At 46.1% G+C, this 15,578-nt stretch overlaps 1 protein-coding gene across 2 annotated transcripts in view; it reads left to right on the top strand.

Annotated features, from left to right (window-relative positions):
• Positions 1 to 15,578, top strand: part of LOC144598112 (protein FAM163A-like) — a 146,974-nt gene that overhangs the window by 17,759 nt on the left and 113,637 nt on the right. Inside the window, exon 2 of one of the 2 annotated variants that reach the window (XM_078408001.1) lies at positions 4,696 to 4,798. The gene's annotated coding sequence lies outside the window, so the exon portion shown is untranslated. The remainder of the gene's footprint in view (positions 1 to 4,695; positions 4,799 to 15,578) is intronic. The other variant, XM_078408000.1, reaches the window with a different exon arrangement.

Raw genomic sequence — 15,578 nt, forward strand, 5'->3', positions numbered from 1 at the left:
CATTGCTAACTGGAGGGTTGAAGAGGACATTCAAAATACATTGGAAGATCTTCTGGTGTATGAAGGAGCTGCAAATGCTGGTTTATACCTAAGATAGACATAAAATGCTAGAATTACTCAGTGGGTCAGGCGGCATCTCTGGAGAGAAAGAATAGGTGGCATTTCAGATCGGAATCCTTCCACAGATCTGAGCATTTTGTCTCAATCTTCGGAAGATATTCTGGGGCAGGTTGTGAAAACGTCATCAACACTCAAGAAACATGTTTTCTGAAATCCTCTGAGGAATTTATCAGAAATTTATGAATGCTGTTCTATTTCACTCCTCTGTAAAATGTGGGAGTCAGAGAGGAGGTCCACATAATTATCCTCCAAAGGGGTCCTGCCATGGATAAGCAATGGGAGGGGGAGATGAGACAAAGCACACCAGTACCTGCTGTTTCACGAGGTATGAGAAGGGTGCCAGAGATAAGAGGGCAAGAAAGGCTCCCTTCTTCCTCTGGCTAAAGGACACCCTCCTCACCTGGACATCCAGTGCTGCGTAAGTAAATGACTCAGTCCATCAGCCATCCTGAACCCATAACCATTAAGTGCCACACCTTCCACACAGTGTAAGTTTGCAGGCTGCTTGAAAATTGATTCAACTCAGCACAAGTGCTGAGTTAGGTTTTCGGTGGCATAGTGGCGAAGCGGTCGAGTTGCGGCCTAACAGCGCCAGAGACCCGGGTTCGATCCTGACTATGGGTGTTGTCTGTACGGAGTTTGTACATTCTCTCCATGACCACGTACGTGTGTTTTCTCTGGATTGTCCAGTTTCCCACCACATTCCAAAGATGTGCAGGGTTGCAAGTTAATTGGCTTCTGTAAATTGTCCCTAGTGTTTTGGATAGAACTAGTATAAGGGTGATCGCTGGTTGTTGTGAACTCGGTGGGCCAATGGTCCTATTCCCACGCTGTATCTCTAAACTCTAAACTCTAAATCCTTATTCTAAAATCTTCAACATCATGGTCATTAATATTTAACCTCAAAATTGCATAGTTGGTTCCAACTTTCAAACAGCCATGTATTGGCACCTTCTTTATACCTGATTTTACCAGCGACTGACGGCTAGATTTCTTGTCTTATCCTATCCCTTTTTTAAACCAGGTTGAGGCAAGGGATAGGATTGCAGGACAATGACAGCGGTGGAGAGGTTGTAGGAAGAGATATCTTCTAACAATTAAGAAGTGAAAGAGTCTCCTATTTCTTCCATGGTTTCCCTGAGGGTCCTCTGATGTTCAGATCACAAGGGCATGTGGCACGGCACATATCGCAAGGGGATAACCTTACTTATCATGGCTTTTTTCACAACCTCAGGAAGCTCTAAAGTGCTACACAGTATTAATGTACCTTTAAGTTGTGTATTTTATTGCCCCGTGAAGTGAGTGTATTGGTATTAATTTATTATTGTCATGCATAACAAGATCGAGTGAAAAGCTTTTGTTTGCATGTCGCTGTGAGGACCCTTCTTCAGACCCATAAACATCACCTATCCATGTTCTCCAGAGATGCTGACTGACCCACTGTGTTACTCCAGCACTCTGTGTCCTTTTATGCAAACCAGCACCTGCAGTTCCTTATTTCTACTGTCTCAAGGGCAATTAGGGATCGTCAATAAATGCTGACCTTGCGAACAACACCCAAATCTCCCGAAATATTGAATCGAAAGTCTAGGATTCCTGGTTCATTCAACATATTACAATGTTGTTACATAATACATCACATGCACGTTCACAATTACTGTATTACTGGATTCTACTTAGCAAAAAGGAACTAGCTCTTAAAGTAAGGAGATCAGCTGGATAATATACTTAAAATGTGAGGAAAACAAAAAAAGTCCCCTGTTCATTCAACCATACTCAAGCATTATTAATATAATCTTTTTCATGAAGCCTGAAAATTCATCTAGGTTACATTACCACAAGTTTTAATGTCTATATTGTCTCCTGCCCATTGTTCTAATAGATGTGCCAGTGAGATCAATCCATGCAGTGAAAATGATTAAATCAGCCCATTAAAGTAGCCAACAATGGAACTGATGTAAATGCATTAAATGCTCTAGTGATAATATCAAGCCAAGTAATTTCCAGCCAATGATGCTTTGTAGGAAGTTGAATGTCAGTGCATGAATTGAGTAACATTTAGAACATAGGGACTCATTCCAGTTTGTCTGCAGTGGCGGTGCATTACAGCATCAGTCCTGGAGACTTGTTCATTATATTTTAGTTTTAGTTATAGTTTTAGAGATACAGCACGGAAACAGGCCCTTCAGCACACCGGGTCCACACCGCCCAGCAATCCCCTGTGCACTAGCACCTTCCACCACACTCGGGACAATTTTACAATTACCTAAGCCGATTAACCCGCCAACCTGTACGCCTTTGTAGTGTGGGAGGAAACCGCAGCATCCGGAGGAAACCCATGTAGTCACAAGGAGAACATACAAACTCCATACAGATAGCACCCATAGTCAGGATCGAACCTGGGTCTCTGGCGCTGCAAGGCAGCAGCCTCCACTGCTGCACCACTGTGCCACCCATGCAATGTATTGCATGAATGAATAAAAGGCATGGTCAAGTCCTTGCCTCCACCCTCCATCAAACTCCACCCTGTAAAGAAGAAGTATGCAAAGGAGCCACAATACTGTTTCCTTTTTTGTGGACTATTTCTCATATTTTCTTACCAGTTCCTTCAGCCCATCATCCAAGCAAGCTCTCAGACCCATCCTACCCTGATAATCATGTCACTCATGCACGTTGGGATAAAGTACAGTGGCCTTTAAACCTGCCAATCAGGACATCTTTGGAAAGACAAAATGCTGGAGTAAATTCGCGTTCTCCAGGGATGCAGCCTGACCCTCTGAAATACTTCAGCATTTTGTGTCTTTCCGTGGTAAACCATCACCTGCAGTTCATTGTTGCTAGCACATCTTTGGGATGTGGGAGGAAACCAAAGCATACAATGCTACACAGGGAAGGTGCAAATTCCACAAAGGCAGCACCCTCGGTCGGGATCCAACCTGTTTTGCTGGAGCCTTGGTGTCTCTCTTCCTGCTGTATGGAAACTCTGCCATTGATTTCTGATGCTCTTCGTGTGAGGAACTGTGTGGTCAGATGGGTCACTGGTCTCTCGTGCTACCTTGGTGACTCCAGAAATTACAGATCAATCCCTATTATCCAGCTTTTCACAATGATTCCATGATCTATTTCCAATTGCCACAGTAATCCTTCATTTCCTGAACTTCCATTTTTTCCAGCACCATGTTATCTGAAACCTCATTGAACGTAATGTGGAAGTCCATGATAACAAGGTTCAGAACCATTCCTTTATATCCAACAAATTCATGATTTGCACAAATGCAGCATTCACTTTGTTAGGCATGACTTGCTCGTTACAAATTCATGTTGGCTTTCTGATCGGTTTTTATTTGTCCAAGTGTTCAGTCACTCTGTCCCTCGAGAGCAAATCCACTAAATGTTCCACAACAGATTTTATCGTAATAGGTCTATAATTTTCTAGTTTCTCTCTCCCACCCTTCTTGAATAACAGTGTGATATTGGTAATGTTCTAATCCAAGGGACTAATTCCGGAACCAAAAGAACTTTGGTAGATTAGTGCTGGAGTGTGTGTAATTTTATTATCAATTCTTATAAATCCTTAGAAACTATTAAGTCCTGGATGTTTGCCAATTTACAGTCATATTATTTTCACTAATAATTTTCTATTTGCATTAAACCTTGTAGGTCTTCCCCCTTGATTTGTTTTCAGATACCTCTCTTCCTTTAATGTATTAACCCCATTCTTGGTTATGAAGACCAATGCAAAGTATTTTCCGAGCATAGAGTCATAGAAGCATAGAGTGATACAGTATGGAAATAGGCTCTTTGGCGCAACTTTCCCACACTGGCCAACATGTCCCAGCTACACAGCTACCTGCAATATGGTTCACATCCCACCAAACCTGTCCTATCCAGGTACCTGTCTAAATGTTGGGATAGTCCCTGTCTCAACTACCTCCTCTGGCAGCTTGTTCCATATCCCCACCACCCTTTGTGTGAAAATGCTACCCCTCAGATTCCTAATAAATCTTTTCCCCTTCACCTTCAACCAATGTCCTCTGGTCCTCAATTCACCTACAGGCCACAGGCAAGAAGAGACTCTCATATCTACCAGATAACTGCAGATGCTGATTTACACCAAAGATAAACACAAAAAAACTGGAGTAATTCAGCAGGTCAGGCAGCATCTCTAGCGAAAAGGAATAGGTAACATTTTGGGTCGAGACCCTTCTTCAGTCTGAAGGTCTCAACCCAAAACATCACCTATTCCTTTTCTCCAGAGATGCTGCCTGACCCACTGAGTTACTCCAGCATTTTTGTGTCTATGGTTTATTTATTTATTGAAACAAGGAACTGCAGTTGCTGGTTTACAAAAAAAGACATACAGTGCTGGAGCAACTCAGTGGGTCAGGCAGCATCTTTGGAGAACATGGCTAGGTGACATTCCAGGTCGGGGCTTATTTATTTATTTATAGCACCTAATGTCTCACAGAAAATCGGGATCAAAGTTTTGGCTACAAATTGAATGAAGCAACATGGAACAAAATTTAAGCAAGCTAATTAATTTAAAAATATATTCATTTTGCTTTTGTCTTGCAGGAGAAGAGATCAAACTCTGACCTTTGGCAGGAGAGCTGCGTGAGGAAAGGGACTAAGGAATCATCGTGAAGGTAGGAGCTCTACAACACCGCCTATGGACAACGTATGTATTGCAGGCGTTACTTCCACGTGAGCAATGGTGTTGCCTTTTAAACCAATGTAAACATGTGTGTCAAGATTAAATGTTTGCACACAGCATTAAGAGGTTGGAAGTAGGTGTAACTAAGACCCATACTTGAGAGCTGCAATATTTAGTTTACTTTACAATTGTGGTGTGTACAGGGATACAGTGAAAAGCTTGTTTTCCATGCAATGCAGTCAAATCAGACTGTACAGGAGTACAACTGATCCTCTTCTGGAACAGCATGCAGAAAGGCACCATATTCCTCTGCCATTTTGCAACCAACTCTCTGAAAAATCTAATTCTAGCCTAAGGAGATATGCAAATTTGTATATCCTCACCTTCAGGTCCGGTGATCTTGACACTGGATCGATGAAGTAGGGGTCGGCCTGGCCCAGCAAGCACATCCCATCGGCTCCATCCACCATCGTTCTGTGTAGATGCTGTGTGGAATAAAGGGGAGGCCATTTAAAACTGAGGTGAGAAAAAACTTTTTCACCCAGAGAGTTGTGAATTTGTGGAATTCTCTGCCAAAGAGGGCAGTGGAGGCCAAATCACTGGATGGGTTTAAGAGAGAGTTAGATAGAGCTCTAGGGGCTAGTGGAATCTAGGGATATGGGGAGAAGGCAGGCATGGGTTATTGATTGGGGACGATCAGCCATGATCACAATGAATGGCAGTGCTGGCCCGAAGGGCCGAATGGCCTCCTCCTGCATCTATTTTCTATGTTTCTATGTTTTCTATGCTGCAGCTTGTGCTCAATCCACTTGCTCAGCCAACTGCTGGAGGGCCTCCCAGGGCTAACAAAACCATGAGCCCTGACCACCACAAACTCATCGTCCATCGCCTCGAGTAGCCACCACTTTGCTTCCATGCTCCAACATCATCCTACCCTTCTTCCCAAGCCGATTGGGGAACTTTCGGGAGCTTTCTGAGGGTGCAGCAGTTGAGTTTGCAGACTGTTCACAGCCGCAGATTTTCCCCTTCACTTTCCACCGCCTCCATCTTGTAATATTTGCAAGCTATGTTGTGTAGAATGGCAGTGTGCTCAGTGAAACAAGTATTGTAACCATACTAAAAGCAGAAAATGCTCAAAGCTCGGGCAGATTCAATGAAGAGACAAGTAAAGTTGACATTTCCAGTCAATGATCTATCGTTGGATGCTTTGGGCTACCCCTCAATCTGTAATGTTTGGTCAATAATGATGTACTTTGTGCAAATTATCAAACAACCACTCTCTGTATACATTATTGTACTTTAGGTGCAAGAGATTGGCCCATGGTGAAACACCAGTTGGTGTAATTCATTGTACAGGTCCACCACTGATTATCCAGCACCTTTGGTGCTAGAGCCTTTCTGAATTATCTGCTTTGCTGGACCAACAGAGGTCAAGGTCTTGGGGGGGGGGGGGGGGGGGGGAGAGGGGGGCGGGGGTAAGATACCGGCCCACAACATTGCCTGGGAAAGTCAGCTGTGGGAATGGAGCTGCTGGCTCCGGCCAGGCCAGAGTTACGGTGCCCTGGCCATAGAGGCCAAATTCAACAAACCCGCCGTTCAGCTGCGGAAGTCCCGATGAGGTCAAGATCAGCCGCCTCACCCAGCCTAGGCGCCACATTTTCTGGGGGACTTCCAGGGGGGGTATTTTATCCGGATTAAAAGAAGGGGCCAGACCACCAGTTGCTGAAAAATGGGTGGTGGACCTGTACTTATTTTGATAATGCGTGAAGCGGATGTGCTGCCAGTTTGCCCAAATGGAATTGTGATGAGTTGGGTCACATGAATGGTGCGTGAGCCATTGGGGTGTTGAGTTGTGGTTGATGGGAGAGTCTGGACAAGCCGGGCAGAACCTACAGATTGCCTAGTTCATTGTAGAACACTGGGTTGACTCTGAGAAGACCATGTATTCTCTGGAGCAGCCAACGTTTGTGCAGATGGCCTAAAAGCAGCAGAGACTTAACTATTCTATGTTTGTGTCTGGGATCAGGAATAGTTGTTGGAGAGGGAACAAGAGCATGAGGAGGGCACAGCAGGTTGAAACGGGGAGTTTGGAGAGATGCAAAATCAGCAGCGAAAGTCAGGGATAGCGAATACGCATAACTAATAGAGTACACAACATAGGCAGCAGAGTCACAGCAGCCTGAATTATCAGGGACTGTAACCAGGCAGTGTGTATGGATTAATTTGTCAGCCATTCCCAGGGGTGTAGGCTAGACACAAACAGGAGGCTCTACTGCGAGAGCCTCCAAGAAAATGTCTGTTTCTCCTGATGAATAAACACTTTCATCTCGACTACTTCAGCGTCTCCGTGGATAGGAAAATTTTAGAGGGATCTGGGCCAAATGCAGGCAGGTGGGATCAATGTAATAAAAAGGAACTACAGATGTTGCTTTATACCGAAGATAGACACAAAATGCTCGTGTAACTCTGTGGGTCAGGCAGCCATGATGGAGAAAATGGATGGGTGACATTTTGGGCCGTGGCCCTTCTTCAGACTGATTGTGATAAGGGGGGAGAGGAGTCTGATGAAGGACCCTGACCCAAAATGTTACCTATCCATTTTCCCAAAAGATGTTGCCTGACCCGCTGAGTTACTCCAGCATATCACAGGCAGGTGGAACTACTGTAGATGGGGCATCTTGGTCGGCATGGGCAAGTTGGGCCAAAAGGCCGATTTCCATGCTGTATGATTGTTTGACCCTATGAGTAAATTAGTTATAGCAGGAAGCTCTCGGTGTGAAAACAGGACAGAAGGCATCAATGTGGTTTGGTTAAGGGGGTACAACAGCGAGTGCTATGGACAGAACAGTGGGGATGAGCCAACTGGCCTGTTCCTTTGCTGTGAACAGAAATCGGTGGGAGTGGACAGAGGTGAACGAATCAGATGGGAACTCCACTGGAGAGCTGAACCACTTCAAGATGGCCTCCCATGGGAGGGAGGTGACCGTGGGTCAAGCAAGTCAAGTCAAAAGTGTTTATTCATCATATGTCCCAGCCAGTTCATTGAATTTCTTACTTGCAGCAGCACAACAGATTATGTAAAAATAGTACTCTGTAAAGAGTGTAATAAACAAACAAAAAAGTTCAGTATATATCTATATAGACATATGCATGTGTAAAAAACAAACATTAATAGTGCAAAATAGACAAAACCAATGTCCCCAAGTCTATGTAGTATTTGGAGGTTGTAGCGTTTAATAGTGTGATGGCTGTAGGGAAGAAGCTGATCCTGAACCTGGACGTTACAGTTATCAAGCCCCAATATCTTCTTCCGGATGGCAGGAGTGAAATGAGTGTGTGGCCAGAGTGGTGTGGATCTCTGATGATGCGGGCTGCCTTTTTGAGGCAGTGACTCTTGTAAATCCCTTCGATGGTGGGGAGGTCACTACCCGTGATGGACTGGGCAATGTTCACTGCTTTTTGCAGTCTTATCAAAACTGACGCGAAATACTGCAGATGCTAGAAATCCGAAATAAAACTGGAAGTGCTGTGGATACGCAGCAGGTCAGAGAGTGTGTGTGGAGAGAGTCAATGTTTCGGTCTGTGTTCTTCAGCTGACGGATGTTAGGTTTCAGCGGGAGCGAAAGCGTGTGCCACAGTACAATGGTGCGTAGCCAGGTGAAAACAAAAATCTAAAGAAACCAACTAAGTCTCCAACTGCAATTTTCATTCTTTGTTAAACATCAGTGTAAAGGACAGCTTCATAGAGATGTTTATTTCACAAAATGCTGGAGTAACTCAGCAGGTCAGGCAGCATCTCAGGAGAGAAGGAATGGGTGACGTTTCGGGTCGAGACCCGTCTTCAGACTGATGCTTCTTCATAGGAGATGTGTCGGAACATGAGGTGGCACCTCTGCGGCAAAACTCGAACAAACAGGTTAAATCCTGTGTTCGGATGCTTTCAGTGTGGAGTTTGCACGGTCTCACTGTGAACATGTGGCTGCTGCAAGATGCCCTTGGAAGGGGTTCCTGGTTGTAAGAATAGGGGAAATCAGGGACATGTGAGAGAGATTTGGTCATGGGGAAATGGGACCAATTGTATTGCTCTGAGAGCCATAGTGGACTAGACCATCAACAACTAGAGAGCGGTCCTGAGCTACCATCTACCTCATTGGAGACCCTCAGACTATCTTTAATCCGCCTTTACTGGACTGTATCTTGCACAAAATGTTATTTCCTTGATCATATATCTGTACACTATGGATGGATTGACTGTAATCGTGTATTGTCTTTTAGTTGACTGGTTACCACACAACAAAAGCTTTTCACTGTACCTCGGTACATGTGACAATAAATTAAACTAAACTATAACTAGATTAACTGAATGGCCTCCTTCAACATCATAAGAAGATATGAAAGTTGTTTATGGAAATATTGTATGTGAAGGAAGCTAATTTATTCCATATTCTCATTTTTTCCAAGATTTATTTCTAAATGTCCTTTCAATTTTCATGTGCCCATGACTTATATAACTTATAGTGTAACTTATAACTTAATATAACTTACAGTGGAAGCTCAAATTCACTGTAAGCACACCTTGGGGACAACAGCTGATGCTTTATGAAACACTGTTCTTTTATGTAATGTGAATCGTAGACAATGTATTTTGCAAGCTGGGGAGATATTCCAATGAGTTTTGTTCCTTGTGTCTGAACTTAGAAGTCCCAATGGTAAAATGTAAGTTAAAGTAATTTCATAAATAACTAATTGAGAAAGTAAAATAGTTGGGAGCAAAATGTAATGTTGCGATCTTAATTTGAAATGGATGTCGAAGTGCCTTTGGTGTGGAGGCTAGGTCTGGAATTTCCTCCAGCAGCCTGCAGGAAACATGATCTGTCAGTGGCTCACACCAACACGCTCTCAGCAACATCACCCAGTCAAGCAGTGGAAGCTAAATCGAGGCCGTCCCCAGCAGCCAGCTCTGCCACTCAGCTCCCAAAGCTCAACGTGAACCTCTGCTGATCTTGAGGTGCCTCACCCGCACTGACTGTGTGACTGCCTTCTCTGTATCATGCCCGTCATCTCCACCCTCCCATCCATTGCATGGAGTTCCAGCAACCTGACTGGAGTCTTGGCGCAGTTAATGTTTCAATGGTACTTTGTTGTCGCATGTACCTAAGTACGTTGAAATTCTTTTTTGGCATAATGTTCAGTGACACAGAGATACAGCATGGAAACAGGCCCTTCAGTCCACCGACTCTGCGCCGACTGGCAATCGCCCCCGTACACTAGTTCTGCCCTACACACTGGGGACAACTTACAGAAGCCAATTAACCTACAAACATGCATGTCTTTGGAATGTGGGAGGAAACCGGAGCACCCGGAGAAAATCCATGTGGTCACAGGGAGAATGTACAAATTCCATACAGACAGCACCCATAGTCAGGATCGAATCCGGGTCTCTGGCGCTGTAAGGCAGCAACTCTACCACTGCACTACTGTGTCATTCGAAATCATCTGCATTTCAGAAACTTGCAGCAGATATAAATGCGTGTTCAGTTAACAGCATGCTTCTAAATATGGCACTGATGCTTTAGGAGGGTTGGTGCCTACCCCTGGGACCAGTCTCCAGCTGACACCGACTGGAGTGAAGTCCCGTCTGTTTGCTGGCTGCAACAAACCCACATGAAAAGAGTTTTGGCAGTCTCTGTACAGTCACGCCTGTGCACGTCACAAGCTCACCATCGCAGTGAAAGGTCACAAGGATGCAAGGCTGGGGCTGTGGGTCTGAGGCTCGGGAACCTTTCCTGGGGAAGAACACAGCTATGTGGAGCAGATGACTAAGTTCTCCAGGCTCTGTACTCATGACTATGTCCTGGGGTGGGGGGAGTGAATCACCCTCCCCAGTCTGACAGGTGTAGGGAGGTATGCCTAAGTCAGGCCTCAGGTGGTGCAAGATCATGGCATCAACACAAGGAGGGTGACAAACCTTAGAGTGTTGCTCTCAGCGACTGGGTTTGGTGGTGAAAACACCCACTTAAGATGCTGGTGGAAGCCAGAAACTGCAGATGCTGGTTTACCAGCACCAAACCAGTCAACGTGTGCAATGCTTCATGATTTGAGGTATCGTGGCACAGTGGTAGAGTTGCTGCCTTACAGCGCCAGACCCGGGTTCTATCCTAATTATGGGTGCTGTCTGCACGGAGTTTGTGTGTTCTCCCTGTGACCGCGTGGGTTTTCTCCAAGTGCTCTAGTTTCCTCCCGCATTTCAAAGAAGTGCAAGTTTGTAGGTTAATTGGCTTTGGTAACATAGAACTAGTGTGAACATGTGGTCGTTGGTCGGCATGGATTCAGTGGGCCGAGAGGCCTGTTTCTTTCTACACTATATCTCTAAACCAGTACTAAACTCAGTGGGTCAGGTGGCATTCCTGGAGAACATGGATAGGTGATGTTTCGGGTCGGGACGTTTCATCAGACTGATTGCAGGGATGGGGGGCTCAGTGGAAGGGTAGGGCGAAGCCTGGCTGTTTATAGGTGAACACAGGTGGGGGAGGGGGGTTGATAGGCAGATGGTTGGACAAAGTGCAGAGATGAAAACACACGTGTGAGATTACCTGCCTAAGATGGCCATCCACGGGTCCAGGCAGCAGGTGGTTGATGGTCACAACAGTCGGCTGCCTGCTCCTCTTCCGGGCCTATGTCCTGGCTCGCGTGTCCCTGGAGAGGGAACACGTGATGTCCACGGGGACTCTGGAGGCCATCCGTGAACGGCGGCATGGTGGCGCAGTGGTAGAGTTGCTGCCTTACAGCGAATGCAGCGCCTGAGACTCAGGTTCAATCCTGACTACGGGTGCCGTCTGTACGGAGTTTGTACGTTCTCCCCGTGACCTGCGTGGGTTTTCTCCGAGATCTTCGGTTTCCTCCCACACTCCAAAGACGTACAGGTATGTAGGTTAATTGGCCGGGCAAATGTAAAAAAATTGTCCCTAGTGTGTGCAGGATAGTGTTAATGTGCGGGGATCGCTGGGCGGCACGTTCCCGGTGGGCCGAAGGGCCTGTTTCCACGCTGTATCTGTAAATCTAAAATCTAAAAATCTGAAATCTAAATCTAAAACGCTGGTCACCGTGGTGGGTTCAGCCTATTGTAGATAAAGATGGCACTACTGTATTATAATGATCGCCTGATATAATGTGACTATTGTAAGTCTTTGTACCTTTTGGTACTCTGTAAAGTGCAAATACTGAATAAAGTCCTTGTTAAGAAGGGGAAAATAGTGTGAGATGAAGGATTAGAGTGTTGTGACTAGTGACAGCAGAGGATTGACATTGACAGTGTAAATTGTTTATGGATGATGGGGGAGGGGGAGGGGGAGGGGAGGGGAGAGATGGGTGTAAGATCTGCCAGGGCCCAGGGGATGGGGATGGAGAGGGGGAGGAGGAGGGGGAGGGGGAGGGAAGTGGGGGAGGGTTATGGGGATAAAGGGGAAGGGGGATGTTTTGTAGAGGTTACCTAAAATTGGAGCGTTCAATGCTCATACCATAGGGTTGCAAGCTACCCAAACAGAATATGAGGCGCTGTTCCTCCAGTTTGCGTGTGTCCTCACTCTGGTAATGTATGAGGCCCAGGACAGAAGATGCCAGAATCCACAGAGTTGGACAGGGGCATTTCCACAAGGAATGCCCCAGCTCTGAGAAGACATATTTGCTGTGGCAAACCTCGAAATTCACCCAAATTGGTGATCTTTCTCATGAAGCCTGAAATGGCTGATGCTCATCAATGATTCCAAGCTCAGGGTGGTCTGAGATCTGCAGAGATTGGCATTTCCATTGGGATCGTGCCGATATACAAACATGGGGAATAGCTCCTCCTGCAAGAACAGCCTGACCTGGAAATTCTGGTGCTTTTCGTTCTTTATTATCAAATCCAGATCCAGGAACTGCATCTCTAAATGCCAGGGAGAGCAGAGGCAACACAGAACAACATGGACAGAGTCACAGAAAGATGCAGCACAGAAACAGTCCCTTCAGCTCACCAAGTCCGTGCCAATCATCCAGCATTCATAGTCCTAGAGACGTACAGTGTGGAAACAAGCCCTTCGGCCCAGCTCCTCCATGCCAACCAAGATGCCCCATCCAAGCTAGTCCCATTTATCTGAAGGGCTGCCCATGTCGATTGGCCGATTCAATCAAGTTAGGCATCATCAAGTGCACTTCCAGTACAAGCAGATTCATTTCAACTACTTTGGATGCAAATTTGGCTGTAAAACTTTCCACAATCACTGAAGAAAAGCGCTTCATTAGCTAAGCATCTAGTTCATAACTGCAATATCTTCTATATTCCAGACAATGATTTATGGGCTGACATTGTTTGGCAAAATTACAAGCATAAAGAATCAGTATGTTGCAGCAGCTGATGGTATCATCCACACTGATCAGCTTCATTCTTCCCATAATCTCATCACCTTCCTCCAGAATCAATGAACTCGACTTTGATTTTATCCTTCCGCCCTCCTTTCTTTCCTCCTAATTACGTCCTCCTCCCTCACCTCTCATCATCTCTTCTTTCCTGCTTGTTTCTCTTCCTTCCCCCCTTCGTCCATCCTCCTACTCAATTCCTCCCATCTTTCTGTCCCCGTATCCCTCCATCGGTGAGGCAGTCACACCTCACCTTCCTCCATCTCTCATCCTCCAGGGTTTAGATCTTTTTTGATGTAGAGATACAGCGTGGAAGCAGGCCCTTCGGCCCACCGAGCCCACACTGACCAGCGATCAACCACACATTATATTTATAGATGCCAATTAACCTAGAAACCTGCATGTCATTGGAAAGTGGGAGTAAACCGGAGGACCCAGAATAAACCCATGTGGTCCCAGGGAGAACATACAAACTCCATACAGACAGGACCCGGGCGACACAGTGGCGCATTGGTAGAGTTGCTGCCTTACAATACCAGAGACCCGGGTTCAATCCTGATTTTAGTTTAGTTTAGTTTAGAGATACAGCGTGGAAACAGGCCGATCGGCCCACCGAGTCTGCAGCGACCAGCGATCCCCGCACATTAACACTATCTTACCTACACACACCAGAGACAATTTGCACTTATAGCAAGCCAATTAACCTACAAACCTGTACGTCTTTGGAGTGTGGGAGGAAACCAAAGATCTCAGAGAAAACCCACGCAGTCACGGGGAGAATATAGAAAAATCCATACAGACAACACTCATAGTCAGGATCGAACCCGGGTCTCTGGCACTGTAAGGAAGCAACTCTACTGCTGCACCACCCTGCCAGTGTTGTCTGTACAGTTTTTGTACGTTTTCCCCGTAACCGAGTGGGTTTTCTCCAGGTGCTCCTGTTTCCTCCCATACTCCAAAGACAAGTTTGTAAATTAATTGGCTTCAGTACAAATTGTAAATTGTCCCTAATGCGTAGGATAGTGGCAGTGTACGGGGTGATCGCTGGTCAGTGTAGACTCAGTGGGCTGAAGGGCCTGTTTCCACGGTGCATCCCTAAAGTCTAAAGTTTAAAGCACCCCTAGTCAGGATTGGACCCAGGTCTCTGGCGTTGAAAGGCATCAACTCTACCGAGTCGGGATGGTGGGCTTTGGAAGTCAGGGTCAGAATGCAGCTGACAAGAGAAGTTGCTTGAATAGAGCCAGAGAGACGGAATACACAGAAGCAGGTGGGTACGTCAGAGAGGGAAGGTACAGCAGCCCCAATGGTATCTCTCCTACACTGGGTGCCTTATCCTGTGCTCTGCACTAAGTCAATCTCTGCTGGACAACAGGTAGTGTCTGACCTGTCAACATCACTAATTTGTTTTATGGATTGTGAATGAGCTGCAGATGGGATTAGACTGCCAGCAATAAATGTTATAGGGTACGCTGCAGAAAAATATTTTTTTCTGTGAAGTGAGCTATGAATACCAGTGTGTCAGAAGAAACTACAGATGCTGGTTTAAACCGAAGATAGACAAAAAAAAACGCTGGAATAACTCAGCGGGTCAGCCTGCATCTCTGGAGAAAAGGATTAGGTAACGTTTCGGGTCGAGACCCTTTGTCAGATTGAGAGCCAGGGGAAAGGGAAATGAGAGATATAGACAGTGATGTAGAGAGATATAGAACAAAGTAGACCAATTGGGCCCACTGGGCCCAAACCTCTCCTGCATTGGTACAGCACCCTCTCCTCCCCCTCCCCCTCCCCTCTTCCCCTTCTTACCCCCTCCCCCTCCCTTCCCCCTCCTCCTCCCCCCTCCCCCTCTCCCTCCTTCCCTCCCCCTCCCCTCCCCCTCCCTCCACCTCCCTCCCCTCCCCCTCCCTCCCCTCCCTCCTCCCCTCCCTTCCCCCCTCCACCCCCTCCCTTCCCCTTCCCCCCTCCACCCCCTCACCTCCCCCTCCCCTTCCCCTCCCCCCCACTCCATTCCCCTCAACCCCCCCTTATCCTCCCTCCTCCCCTCTCCCTCCCTCCCCCCCCCCCCCCTCCCTCCCTAGGAGATAGATTTAAACTTTAAAATGTGAATAACTTTAAAAATATAACACCGATTTCAATTAAACTTCTTCCATTAGCACCAAAGAGATGACGGTGAGTGAGGTGGGCCTAAAATTGTTGCGCTATCGTGAACCGTTTTGGCTGTAGTTCAGGAACAAACAAACAAACAAATGAGAGTTTTAGTATATAGATGAATGAAAGATGCAAAAATCTCGCAATCTGAAAAGGGAAAATACAGGTTCATTGGTAGAAAAGACACCCACCTGCCTATTTAAAGAGATCACCAAACATTTTCAAATTACTTTCTTATTGACTACCGTTGGCTGCTGTTATGATT

The sequence above is a fragment of the Rhinoraja longicauda genome, chromosome 11 (genome assembly GCF_053455715.1).
Source record: "Rhinoraja longicauda isolate Sanriku21f chromosome 11, sRhiLon1.1, whole genome shotgun sequence".
NCBI classification, from domain to species: Eukaryota; Metazoa; Chordata; class Chondrichthyes; order Rajiformes; family Arhynchobatidae; genus Rhinoraja; species Rhinoraja longicauda.